Raw genomic sequence first — 20078 nt, 5'->3', positions numbered from 1 at the left:
AATACAGATACAGAGTGAAGCAGAGCAGCCCGGGGATGCACAAAGCTAGCAGAATGGGATAAATAAATTGAATTTATACTAGCCCTTTATATGTGCTGAGTTCACATCACTATTGTGTTTCTTAGATATACTTTAGAGCTATTTAGTACTTTGATAATCCTGTAGACTTAATCATATTGGTGATGAAATTGTAGCTGCCACCTCCAGCTAAGTCTCCAGAGGTGAAAAGTGGTGTTTTGAGAATCTGGTTTTCACTCATTGTTGGATTCAGTTGTTAAAATTTAACAATAAATTGTGTTATATCTACTGTTACTGAAAATTAGATGCAAATTCTGCATTTTAAACATTTCTTAAAACCTCCTCTCAAATCATGTTAAATTATCACTTTTTGTTCAGGATCCTGAGCTTTCTAAGCCAGATTTTATTCCAATAGAGCAGCAACAATTAATCAAATATGAATTCTGTTGTGTCAGATTATCAAAGGTAAATACAGATTCATTTGATGAGTGATTAAGTTACAGTATATAGTTTGATTACATCAGGTTCGGTTTTGGAAAAATGATAGCAAAAATAACTTTCAGGGTAGGGATAATATAGATTGTAAGAAGTTGGAAATTAATTAAGGGTGAAGTTACGCTACAACTGAAGTGTCTGTGAAAAGTGGCTGTGTTCTACACTGATGCTGAGTTATAGTGCAACTGCAAGCTGAACCCAGAGCGCAATACAGTGAGACTCTTTGGAGGACAGAATCTTATTCCATTGCACCTTGGTGTCCGGTTGGGCCCTGACCTATTGAGCTGCATTTACACTTGACCTACAGCGTTGTTGCAAAACAGTTTCACCCAGGAAGTGAGAGTTTGGCCCTGATATTTACAGGGAGACGGGGTGGTGGGGAGTGTAGCGGCCGGGAAGTATGGTTTTCCCGGAGGTCCTGCTGAATTTAATGGCAGGACCTGACTTAAATTTTTGGACTCCGTTTTCCAGCCATAACCAGCCAGATTGAGAGGCTGGTTGGCTGTCGGGCGGGAAGGCTTGTATCACCTGGCCGCAGCTAGGGTGCGGAGAGGAGGGAGGGAGAGATCATGAGTCGGAGGGGGTGTGCTGTGGATCGATCAGGGAGGCCGGAGACATTGTCAGGGGATGGTGGGAGTTGGCGGCGTGGATAGATCGTGTGGAGCGGTTGCAGGGAAGTAAACAGGTTTGCTTGAGGGGCCGGGGGGGCTCTTCTCCCCTCTAACTGTTTGGCCCCTAAACCGAACTTACACAACACAAGTTTAGCGTCAGTGAGAAGCCAAAATGTCGATGCTAAACTTGTAGTCTAAATTTCAGCTTTAGTGCAGACTCTGAATACCTATTTGATTCAGAAGTTTAACTCCTTGGGATCACTTATTTATGTGGTGGACTCAGTTTATTGCTTCTGTAGTTAATGTATAGATTGAGTTTTTTAAACATTGTAGATTATTTATGAACAGAAGTGTTGCTATCAGAAACTAAAGTTATGTTTTAGACTGCTGCATATATTTAAAGTTGTGATGCTTTAATGTTAGATTCTTCTGAGAAGGCAGTTATTTTCAGTACATTGTTTATCATTGCAGGCTGATTCCATAATAGGAAACATTTACCTAGGTGTTTGGTGTTTGCTTTATAGGAAATTTATATTATTGTTGACCTGATAATTTCAAGACAGGCAGCTGCGTATGTTTACTGAAATATGTAGCATTCCTAATGGGTTGACATATACAATATTCTCAAGGATGTGGAAAATGAAAGCCTGTATGGATTGTATCAACTTCAGGGAACATTTTGGCTTTTGGGCTCAAATTGGGCTTCATGCTTAATGTAAATGTCATTACTGTGGAAAATTGATTGTAGAAAATTGATTTTGGCAACTGGCAGAAATGAACTGGCCTTTTATCTTTGTTATTGGAGAAATAGATACTGAAATGGATTGAGTTGTCAGTGCTTGATTTTCTTAAGGAATGAAAATTGCAGTTGCAGATTTTTGAAAGTTTTCCATTTTTTGCCTTGGTTTGGGGGCTTGACTTAGTTTCATGGTTTGACTTGGTTTCATTCTTTTGCTTTAACTTACTGAACACAGTCATGTATCTACTTAAGATTATAGTGTTTGATAATCACTTATAGTTATATTGGATGTGATGGGAGTCTTCATTAATTACTGATCTCCAAGATGGTGCAGTGTAATAATTCAGTGCTTGAAATATGCTTTCCATTGTGTTACAGAAAATCAGTCATGTTCATATTAAAGATTGCTTTTTAAAAAAAAAGTCAAGTGTGACAGTATTTGAGTGCTTCATGTAGTGGTTCTAATCTGATGTGCTTGGACAACTCTGTTTTACATTTCTGATTTTATGTAATGTAAAGGTAATTGTTATTTCTTATGAATTACCAAACCTTATGTTTGGGGGCACTAAGTCTTAATTTGTAGGTTTTGAACCTATGACTGTATCCACAAAAAAAACATAGAAAGGTATGTCCCTGGTTACCATGGTATCCCTTCCATTTATGATCTGAGTTTGTTTACCTCCGTTTGGGAACACTGGTTAAGGATAGTTATTCGCATCATAATCATGCTTTTGCTTGCTTAATGTAGGGAATGAAAATAATTAAATTGTTCGTCATTAAAGGTCAGGGTTAACAGGCGATTTCATTTTCCCCTTGGTACAAAATAAGCATGGCTGTTGACATTTGCTTCTAACGACATAAAAACAAATTGGCAATCATGATCAGCTGTGGGTGTCTTGTTTCTTATCTGTTGAACACATTCTTTACAGAGTACCAGTAAATAGTGCAGCCTGAGTTAGCCAGCATGGTCCATTGGGGTCAAACTAGGATTTGTTTCTTACCTGACAAATGACCTTAGGATGATTAGTCTCTGCAGCTGCAGGAGATTTAACAATTTGAATTCTGTCTGCTATTAGACCCTGGGTTATTGCAAAACAATAAGACAGAACGAGGATAGGCTTTATGGACTGTGAAATAAATTTAAATGTTTGATATCATTTGGATTTTTTTGTTTTACGTTTTAAAACTGAGTGTACCAGACAAAAGGCACTTTAGTCAATTCTCAAATGTACATTCAGTGATGTATTTGTACATATGAGTGACCAGTTTTTTTTATTGAGGTGTGTTAATAGTACATTACACTAAGTCAAAATTCACTACTGAATTATTTCTCGGAATCTTTCATGTTCAATTTTCTGGCTGAAGTCTTTTTTTCCTCCAATTTTCCTGCTCTGCTGAATGCAGGGATGGTTTCATGGGTGGCAATAGTAACCACTTTCCAATAACTTCATCATCCATGGACAGTGAGTGTCAGCAGACTGTTTAACTTTGGTGATCATCAAAGCTGAGCCTGATCCTGACCTCACCTTTGTCTATAAAAGCATGCCACCAGGAGTGGGGACATTGATTTTTCTCACCTCCTCAGCATCGGAATGCAAAGGTGAATTATATGCTCATTCATCACTTCTGGTTAAGGTCAGCTAACTTTGCTCAGACAAACGATCCAACTTGAGATCTTTCCTGGTCTGTGTGGATCAGTGCCATGGCACATGGTATATGGTGCCATACATATAAACAAGATTTTTGAGAGTTCAACACTCATTTGCTGTAATCTATGTACCTGGTGATTATGACACAAACACAAGTAAGCTGTAGGAAATAGTCAAAAATATCATCAGTACCCAGTTTAAAATTTAAATATTTAAAAATAACTATGATCAATAGTTTTCTTCTATTTATTTTTAAATATTTGTACCAACTAATGCTGATGTCAGAGGAATTCAATTGTAGGAGTCACAAGGCATTTTAATCCAACAGAACCAAATTAAAATGAGCACAGATAGTCATTAGGTTACTATCAATGAAGATTCCCTGTTTATGCACATACTGTATACTCTTAGGATGTGTACAGAATTTACATATTACAGGTAAAGCAATTAGTTTTAAATTCATTCCAGAATTATGTCAATTATTTTGAACAAATTTTACTATTTTGTAGTGTACTCCAAATAATTTTGCAGCTACGCTAAACCTTTTTAAAGAAACTTTTCTGGCTGTTCATTTCTCAAGAATTAAATTATTGAAAGTGCCAGTCATAAATCTAGCTAGAATTGGAATCCACAGTAGAATAGAAACCTCCCTTGTAGTATGAATTATGTTAGCAGGTTTGTTCTTGTAGCAAGTAGTATAACGTAAATAGGGGCAGGTTGTAGGGGTGCTAGGTTGTGGGATCTAACATACCTATTGCCTGATACTATTTGCATAAAAGCATTATGCAAATAAAATAAAGAAAAATAAACTTGATTAAAAACAAATATGCCTCAAGGGAGTTTTGCACTGCATCAAATGGTCTAATAATTTTGCACATACATCTAGCTAGCTAACCCTAGTTCTCTAACATTTAATTAAAAAAAACGGGCTGCGTGTACTGCAATTGTCATTTGTAGCTGTTAAGAATTCAAGTCTGTCATAGATACTTTCTCGGGTTCAGTGGTGTCATTCGCTTCCATAAGTGGTCTGAATATCTTACTTTTGCGGGAGTTGACTCACACTGCCCTATAATCTACTTTTACAATAGTGTAACCCAAGGTATAACCTAAACAAGATATTTATCTTTCGCATATCTACTGCTCCAATCTCTCCTGAAAGCAGATTGAGCAAATACATGATGAGACTGTACAAGATATGAATCGATAAGCTGCTTTATTTCACAGTAATATGAACATACAGAACAGCTGTTACGATAGGGGGAATTTATATGAATGTAGCAATGTACAGGACAGGAAATGACCATTGCAGTTATCTGGCTGGTTGAAATCTTCCTTGTAGATATCAGCATGCACAAAGAAACATATTTTTGCCTGTGGCAGACAGTAGAAAAGGGTTTGGTTGTGCCCAGTAGAAAAATCCACAGATTGCTTAATGGAAGCGATTTCTTATAAACTATTGCATTTATTTAAGTCGAAAGCAATGCTTTTCTTAATTATGAGCACATGCATCTATTGAATCATTAATTACCAATATGTAGAAGCGCTTACATAAGAACATAAGAAATAGGAGCAGGAGTAGGCCATTCGGCCCCTCGAGCCTGCTCCGCCATTCAATAAGATCATGGCTGATCTAATCCTAACCTCAAATCTAAATTCATGTCCAATTTCCTGCCCGCTCCCCGTAACCCCTAATTCCCTTTACTTCTAGGAAACTGTCTATTTCTGTTTTAAATTTATTTAATGATGTAGCTTGCACAGCTTCCTGGGGCAGCAAATTCCACAGACCTACTACCCTCTGAGTGAAGAAGTTTCTCCTCATCTCAGTTTTGAAAGAGCAGCCCCTTATTCTAAGATTATGCCCCCTAGTTCTAGTTTCACCCATCCTTGAGAACATCCTTACCGCATTCACCCGATCAAGCCCCTTCACAATCTTATATGTTTCAATAAGATCGCCTCTCATTCTTCTGAACTCCAATGAGTAGAGTCCCAATCTACTCAACCTCTCCTCATATGTCCACCACCTCATCCCCAGGATTAACCGAGTGAACCTTCTTTGTACTGCCTCGAGAGCAAGTATGTCTTTTCTTAAGCATGGAGACCAAAACTGTATGCAGTATTCCAGGCGCGGTCTCACCAATACCTTATATAACTGCAGCAATACCTCCCTGTTTTTATATTCTATCCCCCTAGCAATAAAAGCCAACATTCCGTTGGCCTTCTTGATCACCTGCTGCACCTGCAAACTAACTTTTTGATTTTCTTGCACTAGGACCCCCAGATCCCTTTGTACTGCAGTACTTTCCAGTTGCTCGCCATTAAGATAATAACTTGCTCTCCGATTTTTCCTGCCATAGTGCATAACCTCACATTTTCCAATATTGTATTGCATCTGCCAAATCTCCGCCCACTCACCCAGCCTGTCTATATCCCCTTGTAGGTTTTTTATGTCCTCTTCACTCTCTACTTTCCCTCCCATCTTTGTATCATCTGCAAACTTCGATATGTTACACTCGGTCCCCTCCTCCAAATCGTTAATATAGATTGTAAAGAGTTGGGGACCCAGCACCGACCCCTGCGGAACACCACTGGCTACTGGTTGCCAGTCCGAAAATGAACCATTTATCCCAACTCTCTGCTTCCTGTTAGATAACCAATCCTCCGCCCTTGCCAGAATATTACCCCCAATCCAGTGATTCTTTATCTTGAGCAATAATCTTTTTTGTGGCACCTTGTAGAATGCCTTCTGGAAGTCTAAATACACTACGTCCACTGGTTCCCCTTTATCCACCCTGTACGTTATGTCCTCAAAGAACTCAAGCAAATTTGTCAGACATGACTTCCCCTTCGTAAAGCCATGCTGACTTTGTCCTATTAAATTATGTTTATCCAAATGTTCCGCTACTGTCTCCTTATTAATAGACTCCAAAATTTTACCCACCACAGATGTTAGGCTAACTGGTCTCTAATTTCCAGCCTTCTGCCTACTACCCTTTTTAAATAAGGGTGTTACAATAGCAGTTTTCCAATCTGCCGGGACCTTTGCCGAGTCCAGAGAATTTTGGAAAATTATTACCAAAGCATCCACAATCCCTACTGCCACTTCCCTCAAGACCCGAGGGTGTAAGCCATCAGGTCCAGGGGATTTATCCGCCTTGAGTCCCATTAATTTACTGAGTACCAATTCCTTAGTGATTTTAATCGTATTTAGCTCCTCCCACCTCCCCCCCCCCCCCCCCCCCAGAGCCCCCTGTTTGTCCAGTGTTGGGATATTCTTAGTGTCCTCTACCGTAAAGACTGAAACAAAATATTTGTTCAGCATTTTTGCCATCTCCATGTTTCCCACCATTAATTTCCCGGTCTCATTGTCTAAGGGACCTATGTTTGCCTTAGCCACCCTTTTTCTTTTTATATAACTATAGAAATTCTTGCTGTCTGTTTTTATATTTTTTGCTAATTTATTTTCATAATCTATCTTCCCTTTCTTAATCAATCCTTTAGTTACTTTTGCTGTCTTTTGAAGACTTCCCAATCTTCTATCCTCCCACTAAGTTTGGCTACCTTATATGTCCTTGTTTTTAGTTGGATACTATCCTTAATTTCTTTACTTAGCTACGGATGGCTGTCATTTCTTTTACACCCTTTTTTCCACAGTGGAATATATTCTTTTTGAAAGTTGTAAAATAACTCCTTAAATGAACACCACTGCTTATGTAACGCCTTACCCTTTAATCTATTTTCCCAGTCCACTTTAATCAATTCCGCTCTCATACCATCATAGTTTCCTTTATTCAAGCTCAGTACGCTTGTTTGAGAACCAACCTTCTCACCCTCTAATTGGATATGGAATGTAACCATGTTATGGTCACTCATTCCAAGGGGATCCTTAACTAGGACATTATTAATTAATCCTGGCTTATTACACAGGACCAGGTCCAAGGTTGCTTGCCCCCTTGTAGGATCAGTTACATACTGCTCAAGAAATCCATCCCTAATACACTCAATCAACTCTTCCTCAAGGCTGCCCTGCCCAATTTGATTTGTCCAGTTAATATGATAGTTAAAATCCCCCATAATTATAGCTGTTCCCTTATTACATGCCCCGACTATTTCCTGATTAATACTTCTTCCAGCAGAGTTGCAACTATTAGGAGGCCTATATACTACGCCCACGAGTGTTTTTTTTCCCCTTATTATTCCTTATCTCTACCCAAACTGTTTCATTATCCTAATCCTTTGTCCCAATATCATTTCTCTGTATTACAGTGATTCCTTCCTTTATTAACATAGCCACCCCACCTCCCCTTCCTTCCTGCCTGTCCTTCCTGATTGTTAAATACCCTGGCATATTTAATTCCCAGTCGTTGTCACCCTGCAGCCATGTTTCAGTAATGGCCACAAGATCATACCCATACGTAGTTATTTGTGCCGTTAACTCGTCCATTTTGTTACGAATGCTACGTGCATTCAGATAAAGAACTTTCAAATATGTTTTGTGACACTTAGTTCCTGCTTTTTCCTTTTTTAACACTTTACCTTTTACTCCATACCTTCTGTCCCTTCCTGACACGCTTTCCTCTGTCTCCCTGCTTATAACGTGCACTTTAATAAACTGCATTCCTGGTTGATGCCAATACTAGTTTTAAGAAAGGTAGATTTCTGTGATTCTATATTTGATAGTTGAAGTGATTTCTGATTATGTGGGGGTTATGTTGGGCCGTGTAGTGTACATTTTTCAGGCAGTATGTGGCCTCCTAAGGCTCAAATTCCGACCAGAAGTGTGCTGCCTGCCATATTGGGTAAAGACAAACAAGAGGCATCCTTTACCCACGCCTGAAGCAGGCGCTGGGCCCTTTGCATATTTTAAATAAGAGGCCTAACACCTGCTTCGGGTCCCTGCTGCAACATTGGTTTGCCCTGAGGCAGGACTACCAACTCTAAACATCGCCCACGTTAAAAAAAGGTAAATACTTACACAATCACCATCCTGATCGCCGCCGCTCCTGGCCCGGAGATCCCCGACCTCTGACCTCCAGGCCCTGGCTCTAGCCTCCGATGCTCCTCCCCCTCTGATCTCTTCCCCCCCCCCCCCCCCCCAATCAATGATCGACATCCCCCGACCCCCTATGACTCTCCGACACCCGAGGCCCCGATCTCCCTCCATCCCTCTGACCACTGATCGTGATCCCCCTGACCCCCTGATGTCTCCCACCCGGAGCCACCCGATCCCCTCCCAAGCCTCGCGTGTCCAACCCAGTCACTTACCTATGGGCTGCTGCGACCCAATCTTGCAGCACTTACCTGTCCGGTGTCCTCCTGCAGTGCAGTTTTCAATATAATGAGGTCCGAGGCCCAATATCCAGGACGCCTCAGACTTCACCATTTGTGCGAAGGGTAATTATCCTGCGCGGGGGAGGGGTGCCCACGTATAGGCGCTCCCGAATTTCATCCCCTGTGTCTTTGTTTAAGGGAAGGAGTACTCTTTCATCACCTTCGTTATGCAACTTTTTACATGCAGAACTTGATAACATATTCAATTTTATTTTTATATGAATTTATGGAGCTAAATATTCCTATTATGTCCATTACTCATTCATCAAAGAAATAATGAGTAAAGTCAAAGCAGCTCCATAAATTTAATATTTCAGTTCTGTGAAGATGAATTTCAAGTAGGTATTGAGGTGCATATGGAATCACTTGCGCATATGCAAAATAGTTTTTTTCGGCCAAGTGCTACATTATCCCTCAGCAATTCAAGAAAAAGCTTGCATTTTTGGGATCCCATCTCCCCTTCAGCTTTCTTCCTATCTGTTTCCTTCTATCTCTGTGTATCTTTCTCTTGCACATGTGCTCTCTCTCTCACACACAATAGTCCTTATCTATTTTATTGATGCAGGTACTACTGAGCTCAGTGCCTCCTCTGAACTTGTTCCTTCTAAGCTCCCAATAAATATCACATAGCCTACTTCTCTAACTTGTTCTTTACATAGAATGGTAACAGGGGTCAGTGACCAAGGGGCATAAATTTAAAGTAATTGTAGAAGGATTAGAGGGGAGCTGAGGAGAATTTTTTTCACCCAGAAAGTGCTGGGAGTCTGGAACTCACTGCCTGAAAGGGTGGTAGAGGCAGAAATCCTCAACTTATTTAAAAAGTACTTGAAGTGCCTTAACCTACAGGGCTACGGACCAAATGCTCGAAAGTGGGATTAAGCTGGATAGCTCTTTTTCAGCCGGCATGGACACGATCGACCAAATGACCTCCTTCTGTGCCGTAACTTTCTATGATTTTGTAATGCTTTACCTTTCTCAGCATAAGGTCACCGAATCACTGATTCCTGATTTACCTTGTTTTCCTCTTACTCTTAGCAACCTTGGTATCCAGTACTATGGGCCTTGTCGCTTCACCTTTCTCAATAAAAGAAATTGTAGTGAGAGGTAGCTGAAATGAGTTAATGGAGCTGCTTATTGTACCCTCTGATCTTGTTTTATTTCCCATTAAAATTGTAATTTTGGCTAAAATGAAAGTAAATAACATGGAACAGCCTTGTAACAATTAGTGACTTTTATTTTGAGTCAATCTGCTTTTGAAAATACTTTTTTACATTAAACATGCCCATCTCTTCCTTGTAAAGTTGAAAACGTACATTCTGTTTTTCAGATGTAAGAGGTCCACCCACGCATAGAATATCTTGTGGAAAGTCGCATTATGAACGTGCGATATGGAACACCAAATTTTGTGTTGTCACAGATGGTCAGTTGCTGTTGCTGGATAAAGAGGAGGTATGTGAAAGTTTCTTTTTTCATTTTAAAAAGATGGTGTATTATGTATATGTTGTGTACTACAAATAACTCAGTACAGTTGCATTCAGCAATTTGTCTTGCTATTTGAAATGGGGATGATGAGTACTCACTGGGTGAAGACAATGAGCTATATGGACCAGGAAGGTCCCAGACTGAATTTCTGGTCCGAGCTGAATTAGCTGATTTTAGCTGGGGCACGGGTTGGGACACCATAATTGAATTCTGTTTCCGGGCCAGGGAGGGAAAAATCAGACAGGCTTCCAGTGACCCCTGTTGAAAAACACGTGTGTGGATGTTGGGTGAGAACAGATTCTCACCACAAAGCCCTGTGTAGTGTATTGCTACCACAGGAGTATTCACAGACTTTTTATAAAAGGAACAAACACTTTATTTTGTAGCTTCAACACACAAACAGCAACCGCATGGCACAAACAAAATGGTGAAACCCCTTTGATCTTTTTCATGTCATCACTTCCTTTCCCAGAACTCGCCACACAACATGCACATGCTCAGTACTATACAGTATTCCACACCCTTATAAGATTGAATAGCTTACCGACTAGAACGGAATGTGAAGAATGACTACTTGGATGAGGTGCTTGAGGACTACTTGTAGCAGTGGAATTGCACTTCAGTTAGAAACAGTGCCTTCAGGAGAGGAGTGGAAATTTGATAATTAAAACAAAAGGAGGTTTAACACAATGGTGTTCTTGCCTATTTTCTAAGAAATGTGAAATGAGGCAGAATGTCACATTTATTATCGCAGCGACATGAAAGGTTTATAATTATAAAAGGTGAGCCCATAATCCTATACTGTATGTAGATTGATTGTAAGTTCACACTGGAGCTATATCACAACATGAAATTTACTATGAATACAGTCAATCTGAAACCATTTTAAGCAACAAATTATGTGTGATCCTGCGTTTGAATTTGCTGAGCTTGTGTCCAGGGTGTTGTAGCACATAAGCACCATGGAAAATTTGCTGTGTACCTAAGTCTATTTTTGTTTGCTTGCCAACAGATAATTTACAAGCAAAATGCCACCCTCAGGAGCATTGGTTATGACTTTTAGCTTTTTAAAATTAGCTGGGTCAAATATTTTTTAAAAAACAAATTAAGGAGTATCAGCAAATTCTACTTTTGTAGATAGTTTGATGGTGCAAAAATCTGACTGCCTTGTGGTAGTAGTGTCTTACATAGTTATGTACAATGTGCAGCACAGAAACAGGCCATTTAGCCCAACTGGTCCATGCTGGCATTTATGCTCCACACGATCCTCCTCCCACCACTCTTGATCTAACCCTATCGGCGTAACCTTCTATTCTTTTCTCCCTCATGTACTTATCTAGCTTTCCCTTAAATGCATCTATGCTAGCCACCTCAACTACTCCCTGTGGTAGTGAATTCAACATTCTAACCACTCTGGTTAAAGAAGTTTCTTCTGAATTACCTAATGGATTTATTAGTGACTATCTTATACTTATGGCCTCTAGTTTTGGTCTCCCCCATGAGTGGAAATATCATCAATACGTTTACCCTGTCAAACCCTCCGATCTCCCCTTCTTCACCCTCCCGTTGTCCCTCCGATCTCCCCTTCTTCACCCTCCCGTTGTCCCTCCGATCTCCCCCTCTTCACCCTCCTGTTGTCCCTCCGATCTCCCCCTCTTCACCCTCCCGTTGTCCCTCCGATCTCCCCCTCTTCACCCTCCCGTTGTCCCTCCGATCTCCCCCTCTTCACCCTCCTGTTGTCCCTCCGATCTCCCCCTCTCCCCACCCACCCCCCCACCCCTATCGCATTGCAGCTCCTGTCGACGGCCAGCCTATCAATCAGGCTGGCTGCCAGGTGCAAAATCTGGAGAGACGCGATTATGTCGGAAACGGTAAGTTTTGTTTATGCGGGTTTGCCATGTGCACCTTCACCCCGCCCCCCCCCCCCCACCCCCCCCGGCTGCCAACTCGCCACCATTTCAAAATTGAGCCTTTTGTGTCAATCAGTATTATGTAGATATTGCCTACTATTCTCATTAGTAATTTGATTTAGGAAGAATTGAACCTTGCTGCACTTGGAGTTGGTGTCTCTAATAATCTGAAAGATTAATGAGAACTATAATAAATCTGGTTACTTCTATTTTTTTTATGTCTTTTATTCTTGGTTTATCTTCAATTGCTATTGAACATATTACAACATTTGATGTAAAACTTACACTTTCATGCACAGATTTCTATCCTCCTAAATATAAGAAAGCAACTTTTTACAGCTGCACAATTTGCTTTTTGTTTGAAAACCAAAGTAGAAACTGAAAACTATTGGAGCAGCGTGCACACATATAGATCATCATTTAGTGAAGCTTTCATTTTTCCTTGTTGCTTTCCTTCCCCATTTTTTCCAATTTGAAGTGTTTACAGGGCAGTAATCTCACTGATGGGTTAAATTAAATGAATGCAGAAATAAGATTGTTACCTTTAAAATCAGTCCCATGTGCCATTTTAAAAAAAACAAACTTCTATATCATTTATTCACCATGAAATTAATGGATGCATTTTTATTCTATTTTGGGTCAATTATTTTACTGGCATTGAGTATTATGGTTGACCATAGTTATCTATGGTATTATGGTTGCCTATCTAGTGCAAGGACTGAGATAAGGAGGAATTTCCTCACACAGAGGGTTGCAAATCTTTGGAATTCTCTACCCCAGAGAGCTGTGGATGCTGAGTCATTGAGTGTATTCAAGGCTGAGATAGATAGATCTTTGCACTCTAGGGGAATCAAGGGATATGGGAATCGGGCGGGAAAGTGGAGTTGAGGTTGAAGATCAGCCATGATCTTATTGAATGGCAGAGCAGGCTCAAGGAGTCGTATGATCTACACCTCCTCCTATTTCTTATGTTCGTATGTTGGTGTCGATGACTTGTATACTCTGTGTAGTTGGTTAGTGATAATATCAACACTCTAAGAGTAACAATCTGTGATTCAAGGACTGGCAGTTTATCAAGTGATGGCCGGTATTTAATTATTCACTGCTATGAAATATTTGGAGCTGGATTTGGAGATTTCAAGCTTCATTCAGTTGGTGAGGAGATTACTATTCCGGTGGATGTAGGCATATTGGCAATGACAGAAAATAATACTGATGTGGCTGCCCTCATAGGGAAATGGCTAATTAACCCTGATTAGCTGCTCCAAATTGGGGGACAGGCTCATTTTTCTCCCCAATGATTTAATAATACTCCTTAAAATGATACATTTTTCACTGTGGAGAAGTAATAAAATAAGGGCTTTTAAAATGTTGTTCTCACCTTTTCCCAGCCAATTATTTTAGTGAATTTCCTTACTCAATGTAAGGGATGTTACTTTTGGTATTGTAACATCTTTTCAAGATTGGTACATCTGACTTAGTCAGTATTCCATACTGGCTGATTGGGAAGCTATGTGGTAGGCCCAATAAACTGAAGGTTCAGGTCAGTTAGATGCTTTAACCAGAATTTGCAGTTCTGCCGATCTAGTGCAAATGGATAAGACTATAGGAAGTACATCTTCATCTTTACCAAGGTTTGTTAGGATTTTTTAATTGGAATTGGGAGTGCTCTAATTGTATTCTGAGGGAATACATAAATGTATTATAACCCATTGTGAAATTCTACAGCTCTGTGGTTTGCTTTTTATTTGCATCTTGGAATATCGCCAAGGGGCTGAAGTTGAGGTTTTTGTGCTGCATTGCTCGCACAAGCAGCTCCAGTGTAGAAGTGCATTGACTGCCCTGAAATTTGCACTCGAACTTATTAAAATAATCATGCATATCTACTTGTGCAGTTTTGCCTTTACGCAGAGAGCAACCCAATCAAGCACATATAATTTCTGGTCATTATGTCCAAATAAAAGGGATGTGTGACTTAAAGTTGAGTGCCTGTAAATAGGGACAAATATTTATTTCAACTTTATCAAGCTTCAAAATTAATTTCAGATATTTGTGAGCCTTGGCCACCAAGGCTGGATTAGGAGTGTCAGGCATAAATAAAGTGAAGGAAACCTAATGTGGAGGCAAAAAACTAATTCTGTGAGCAAGAGAATGAATGATACAACAGCGCTCCCTTGCTTCAGGAATAACTAAATGTACATGCAACTGGAAATCAAGGGAGCACACAAGGGATGATGAGGGTTGCCTAATTTGGCACTTCAGGGCACTATCTCCAGATGACACTAGGGCATCATTCATGACAGCAAGTGGTGAGCAGGCTCAGTGCTGTGCATGCTCCCTGCAGGACCTGGGATTAGATGGAAAAGAAAATAGTACACAAAGGAATCTGCAAGGGAACAATACCCAGTTGTGCTGTGTATCTTGTGGATGGTCCTAAGGTTGTTTGCAGCGAAGTGTTCGTCACCCATGTTAAGCCTTAATGTAACCTTACAGCTCATTCTTTTTATCTTGTGCATACCCATGCCATAAGATGACATCTTCAAGGTGCAATGTAGAACTGGAAGCTTTGCCACATTCACATCTTCCAAGGCCTTAACACCTCAAATCATTTTAGAACAACTTAGCTGCATGATGCACAGTCACTTACACCTGGTTGGTATGCAGGTGGTGCATGTCTGTTATGGTGTATGTGCTCCTTCAAGTTGCAACCTCTTGAGATGATTTGAGCGTATAATCCTAACCTTATTCAATCTCCTCTGACATTCCCAAGAAAGTCTGATGGGATCTGTGGAACATCCTACCTGGCAAAAGCAGTGTCAAAATTTCCCAAATCCATTCTTCTCCAAAAGAAAATTAATTGAGGTCTCAAGATGGAAGATTCCACATTTTGAACAGTGCAACTAAGGCGATTACATAAAATTTGGAGAATTGCTGACTGTCATCCTTTCCTGGTTGGGGTGGGCGCCCCGCTTAGGACTAGGTTAAAATTCCATCGGGGTCCATTGTATGTCATACGGGAACCTTATCCACCGCCAAAACCAGCAGTGTTAAAATTGCAGATCGGAGGAAATGGAACAGGAAATGAAGCCGATCCAAGTTAACTGCTCCCGGCTCCTTTCCCGCCGATTGGGGAAGTTAAAATCGCCCCTATTAAGTCTGTAATGTGTGAATCTTCAAGTTATTACTTTCTGAATTGCTGATTTGTCAACCCGTGAAACTCTCATAATGTTCAAATTTTCTGAATTCTGATCTAAATGTTCAGATTTAAAGTTTGAGCATTTTTTGGTCTGCTGTGCTGTACATCCCATTGTCAGTTACAGTTTTAATGCTCTTGGATCCGGTATCCTAGCTTTTATCATGTTCCATTTTATGTTTTGGGAAATTCACTGTCCTCTTCAATTAATTAAATTCTGCAAAATTCTTGGATCCTGAGGACCTTGTAATGAACGATGCTATATGCTGTGCTTTGCATCTGTTTTAATGTAAAATTTTCATTCCAGCAATTAGATGATTTCATCAGTTTGGAAATTGCTCTGATTCTTCTGCTGTGGGAATATTGAAAGCACTTTTCATATTTCACTTGCTGAAGATCAGTACAACATCACCAGTATCACCCTAAATGATTTCATTAAATATGCCTTGCTTTCCACTGTACATTGATGCATGTAAACAAGTTATATAATACCACACTGGTATCATTACACACTACTGTTAAAGGGAAAAACATTAAGTTTTCTTGGATGATCGAAGCGATCAATCAATAAATGACATGTTACTCAATTTAAAAGATCACCTATAAATTAACATCCATAAACCAGGCAGACAAAAATACGTGCAGATCTAGCAAGCTGTAGTATATTCTATGAAGGAATTATTAATGATACGCTTGCATGATTTCTAAGTAGGTGATCAGTCTGCTAGAGTGAAATATGTAATACATATATTTAAAGCAATGATTCTGAGCACAGATGTGATAGTATTTCAAGGATTTGTGTGTATTATAGGCAACCATCAAGTTTTTTGCTGTAAAAAATATACAGGAATATATGGAAGATACAAATGAGGAAAAATCTGGTCTCTACTTGACAATACTCTGCAACTTTTTTTTCAAAAAATATACTTTATTCATAAAATTTGTAGCAAAATGTACAATACAGTTGTCTTATCACATTCCAAACGTGCACAATACAGATTATACAATTTGCAGGTTAAATCAAGTACAGTTCAATGAACACATTGTACATAATTACAGTTCATGACACTCTGGGGTGTCTCATTGCATTATACTCAATACAGATTATTGATTACAGATTCATTACAGGTACATTACAGCAATTTGAATTTTACATTCTGCCTGGGGTGGGGGGTGGTTTTCCCTGATTGTAGACCCTCGGTATACAATGGCGGGAAGGCTCTAAATGGTTGCCTTTCCCCACAGAGCCTTTGCGGCGGCCGCACCTAGCTTCGGTGCGTCCCTGAGCACGTAGTCCTGGACCTTGGAATGTGCCAGTCTGCAATACTCGGTCGAGGACAGCTCCGTGTACTGGAAGACCAGCAGGTTTCGGGCAGACCAAAGGGCGTCTTTCACCGAGTTAATGGTCTTCCAGCAGCAGTTGATGTCTGTCTCGGTGTGCGTCCCCGGGAACAGCCCGTAGAGCACAGAGTCCTGTGTTACGGAACTGCTCGGGACGAACCTGGACAGATACCACTGCATCTCTCTCCAGACCTTCTTTGCAAAGGCGCGTTCCAGAAGGAGATGGGTGACCGTTTCGTCTGCAAAGCAGCCTCCTCGGGGACAGTGTGCGACGGCGCTGAGAGTCCGGGAGTGCATGAAGGATTTGACAGGAAGGGCCCTTCTCACCACCAGCCAAGCTAGGCCTTGGTGCTTGTTTGAAAGTTCTGGCGATGAGGCGTTCTGCCAAATGACATTGACAGTCTGCGCGGGGAACCAACTGACAGGATCCATTGTCTCCTTTTCCCGCAGGGTCTCGAGGACATTATGTGCGGACCACTTACTGATCGCCTTGTGCTCGAAAGTGTTTTTTTGCATAAACTTTTTGACGAGGGACAGGTGTGGCGGAACAGTCCAACTGGACGGAGTGTTCCGTGGCAGCATGGCCAGGCCCATCCTTCGCAACACCGGGGATAGGTAGAACCTCAGCACGTAGTGACATTTTGTGTTTTCATACCAAGGGTCCACGCAAAGCTTGATGCAGCCGCACACGAAAGTGGCCATCAGGATGAGGGCCACGTTGGGCACGCCTTCCCCCCCCCCCCCTTCTCCAGAGATTTGTACATCGTGTCCCTGTGGACACGGTCCATTTTTGATCTCCAGATAAAGCAGAAGATGGCTCGGGTGACTGTCACGGTGCAGGAGCGAGGTATGGGCCAGACCTGTGCCAAGTACAGCAACACCGAGAGCACCTCTCACCTGATGACCAGGTTTTTGCCCACGATCGAGAGGGATCGTCGATCCCACAGTCCCAGTTTCTGCTTCACCTTGGAAATGCACTCCTTCCAGTTCTTGGTGCATGCCCCGGCCCCCCCGAACCAGATCCCCAGCACCTTCAGGTAATCTGACCTGATGGTGAAGGGGACAAAGGATCGGTCGGTCCAGTTCCCAAAGAACATGGCCTCGCTCTTGATACGATTTACCCTGACCCCTGAGGCCAGTTCGAATTGGTTGCAGATGCTCGTCAATCTGCAGACCGACAGCTGATCTGAGCAAACGACAGTGACCTTGTCCATGTACATGGAGGCCTTGACCTGAGTGCCTCCGCTGCCTGGGATAGTCACCCCTCTTATGCCCGCATCCCTCCTGATAGACTCGGCAAAGGGTTTGATGCAGCACACTAACAAGACGGAGGAGAGAGGACAGCCCTGCCTGACTCCAGATTTGATCGGGAAGCTTTCTGATTCCCACCCATTGATTGAAACGGCGCTACTGATGTTTGTGTAGAGCAGTTGGATCCAATTGCGGATTCCCTCCCCAAACCCCATTTTGGAGAGCACGTCCATCATGTACGTGTGGGATATTCTGTCAAAGGCCTTCTCCTGGTCCAGGCTGATCAGGCAGGTATTCACCCCCCTGTCCTGTACGTAGGCGATCGTATCCCTGAGTAGCGCCAGGCTATCAGAGATCTTCCTGCCGGGCACGGTGCAGGTCTGATCGGGGTGAATTACCACCTCCAGGGCTGACTTGACCCGATTGGCAATGACCTTGGACAGAATTTTGTAGTCCACGTTAAGTAGTGAGATGGGTCGACTGCAACTGCATCATTTACTTACAAATGCAAACTTGGACACCATCATTCCATGAAGCACCAGGTTGTTGCTTGTCTACTGTGCTGCCCTTTATTTCACTCATCCGATATGTAAGTTAAAGGAACAGTAAGTTACTCCCATGATCCCTTAATTGGTGAATACTCTGTCCAATTTGGAAGGAGATACTCAGAGCAAGAAGGGCCTAAGTTTTATTTAAGTGCAAACTCTCTCCACTCTGTCATAAGGCGTGGGTTTAATTACCATTCCGGAACTTGAGTACATAATCTCGGCTGAAGCTTCAATGAGGGAGTCCTGCATTGTTAGAGGTGCCATCTTTTAGATAAGATGTTAAACAGCGGCATTGTCTGCCTGTTCAGTGGACACAAAAGATCCTGTGGCTTTTTTTGAAGAACAGCAACATCCAGCTTACCTTCATCCTTCAATCAACATTACCAAAGCAGCTTGACTAGTCACTTATCTTGTTGCTGTTTGTGGGATCTAGCTGTGTGCAATTGGCTGCTGCATTTGTCTACAAAGTAACTGACTACACTTCAAAAATAATTAATTGGCTATGAAGATTTTTGGACTCCAGGGGAATCGAGGGATATGGGGATCGGGCAGGAAAGTGGAGTTGAGGCCAAAGATCAGCCATGATCTTATTGAATGATGGAGCAGGCTTGAGGGGCCGCATGGCCTGCTGCTGTTTCTGTTCTTATGTTCTAAAGTGCTTTGGGATGTCCTGAAAGGTATTCTGTAAATGTAAATCTCTTTCTTTCATTTGTGGATGTCGGGTGCATGTATGATTAGGTTCAACTGTGATATATAGCCTGCCAATACTCACTGTTTGGTTCACACATGAAGAATGGTCACTTGGATAAGAGTAGCTCCTATCCTTAGAGCCGTACGCCAACATGAATCACATCTTTAGGAGAGATAGTTGGAAACATGCAAAAAATTCTCAAATTGAAGCTAGAGCTACAAGGTAAAAGATTGCCCTCCCCTAGATTCACCAGGAAAAAAAATTGTGCCAGCTTTTGAAATTGAAATCTAAATACTGGTAACCAAGTTTGTGGGCTGGCTCCATAACTTTTTGAGCTTGAGGCTGTTGACTATTACGGCAAAAGTAGTATATGTATCCCATCTATGCTTTTGACAGCCGTGCAAAGATGATGTTACAGAGAGAATATTTTATACATCACCTACTAATGAGGGAGATATAAACAACTATGGATGCAATGGTAGAGCATATCAGTGAGTGCTGTTCGTTAGAGTTTCTGTAATGAGTATTGCTGTACTAAAAATAAAGCTTGCTGGTCCTTAATGGATTTTTCACTGTGAGGAACATGTTAAAATGCAACACAGTGGTAATAAAAAAAATGCTTCTAACAGTTTTCTTTTTTTTTTGAATGATGGCTCAGTCAGTAAGTGAAATGGAAAAAATTTAGTGTAGCTAAATGCTGTCAGCACAAGTGTTTTTGGCACTTTGATCTAACAGTAATAGTTTCCATCTGGACATGTCCTGTCTTCAAAGAGGGCTGCTGCTTGCAGTAAGGATGTGGGAACAGTTCTCTTCTATCTGCAG

The 20078-nt window shown here is 41.3% G+C and overlaps 1 long non-coding RNA gene across 1 annotated transcript in view; it reads right to left on the bottom strand.

The window, feature by feature from the left end:
* LOC137300590 (uncharacterized) overlaps positions 1 to 8546 on the bottom strand; it is a 68615-nt gene extending 60069 nt beyond the window's left edge. The window contains exon 1 of the long non-coding RNA XR_010958135.1: positions 8485 to 8546. This is a non-coding gene — a long non-coding RNA (uncharacterized lncRNA). The remainder of the gene's footprint in view (positions 1 to 8484) is intronic.
* Between the last annotated feature and the right edge of the window lie 11532 nt (positions 8547 to 20078).

The sequence above is a fragment of the Heptranchias perlo genome, chromosome 31 (genome assembly GCF_035084215.1).
Source record: "Heptranchias perlo isolate sHepPer1 chromosome 31, sHepPer1.hap1, whole genome shotgun sequence".
Lineage (NCBI taxonomy): Eukaryota > Metazoa > Chordata > Chondrichthyes > Hexanchiformes > Hexanchidae > Heptranchias > Heptranchias perlo.
The sequence above is the reverse complement of the archived record's forward strand: the minus strand, read 5'-3'. Positions and strand labels throughout refer to the sequence as shown.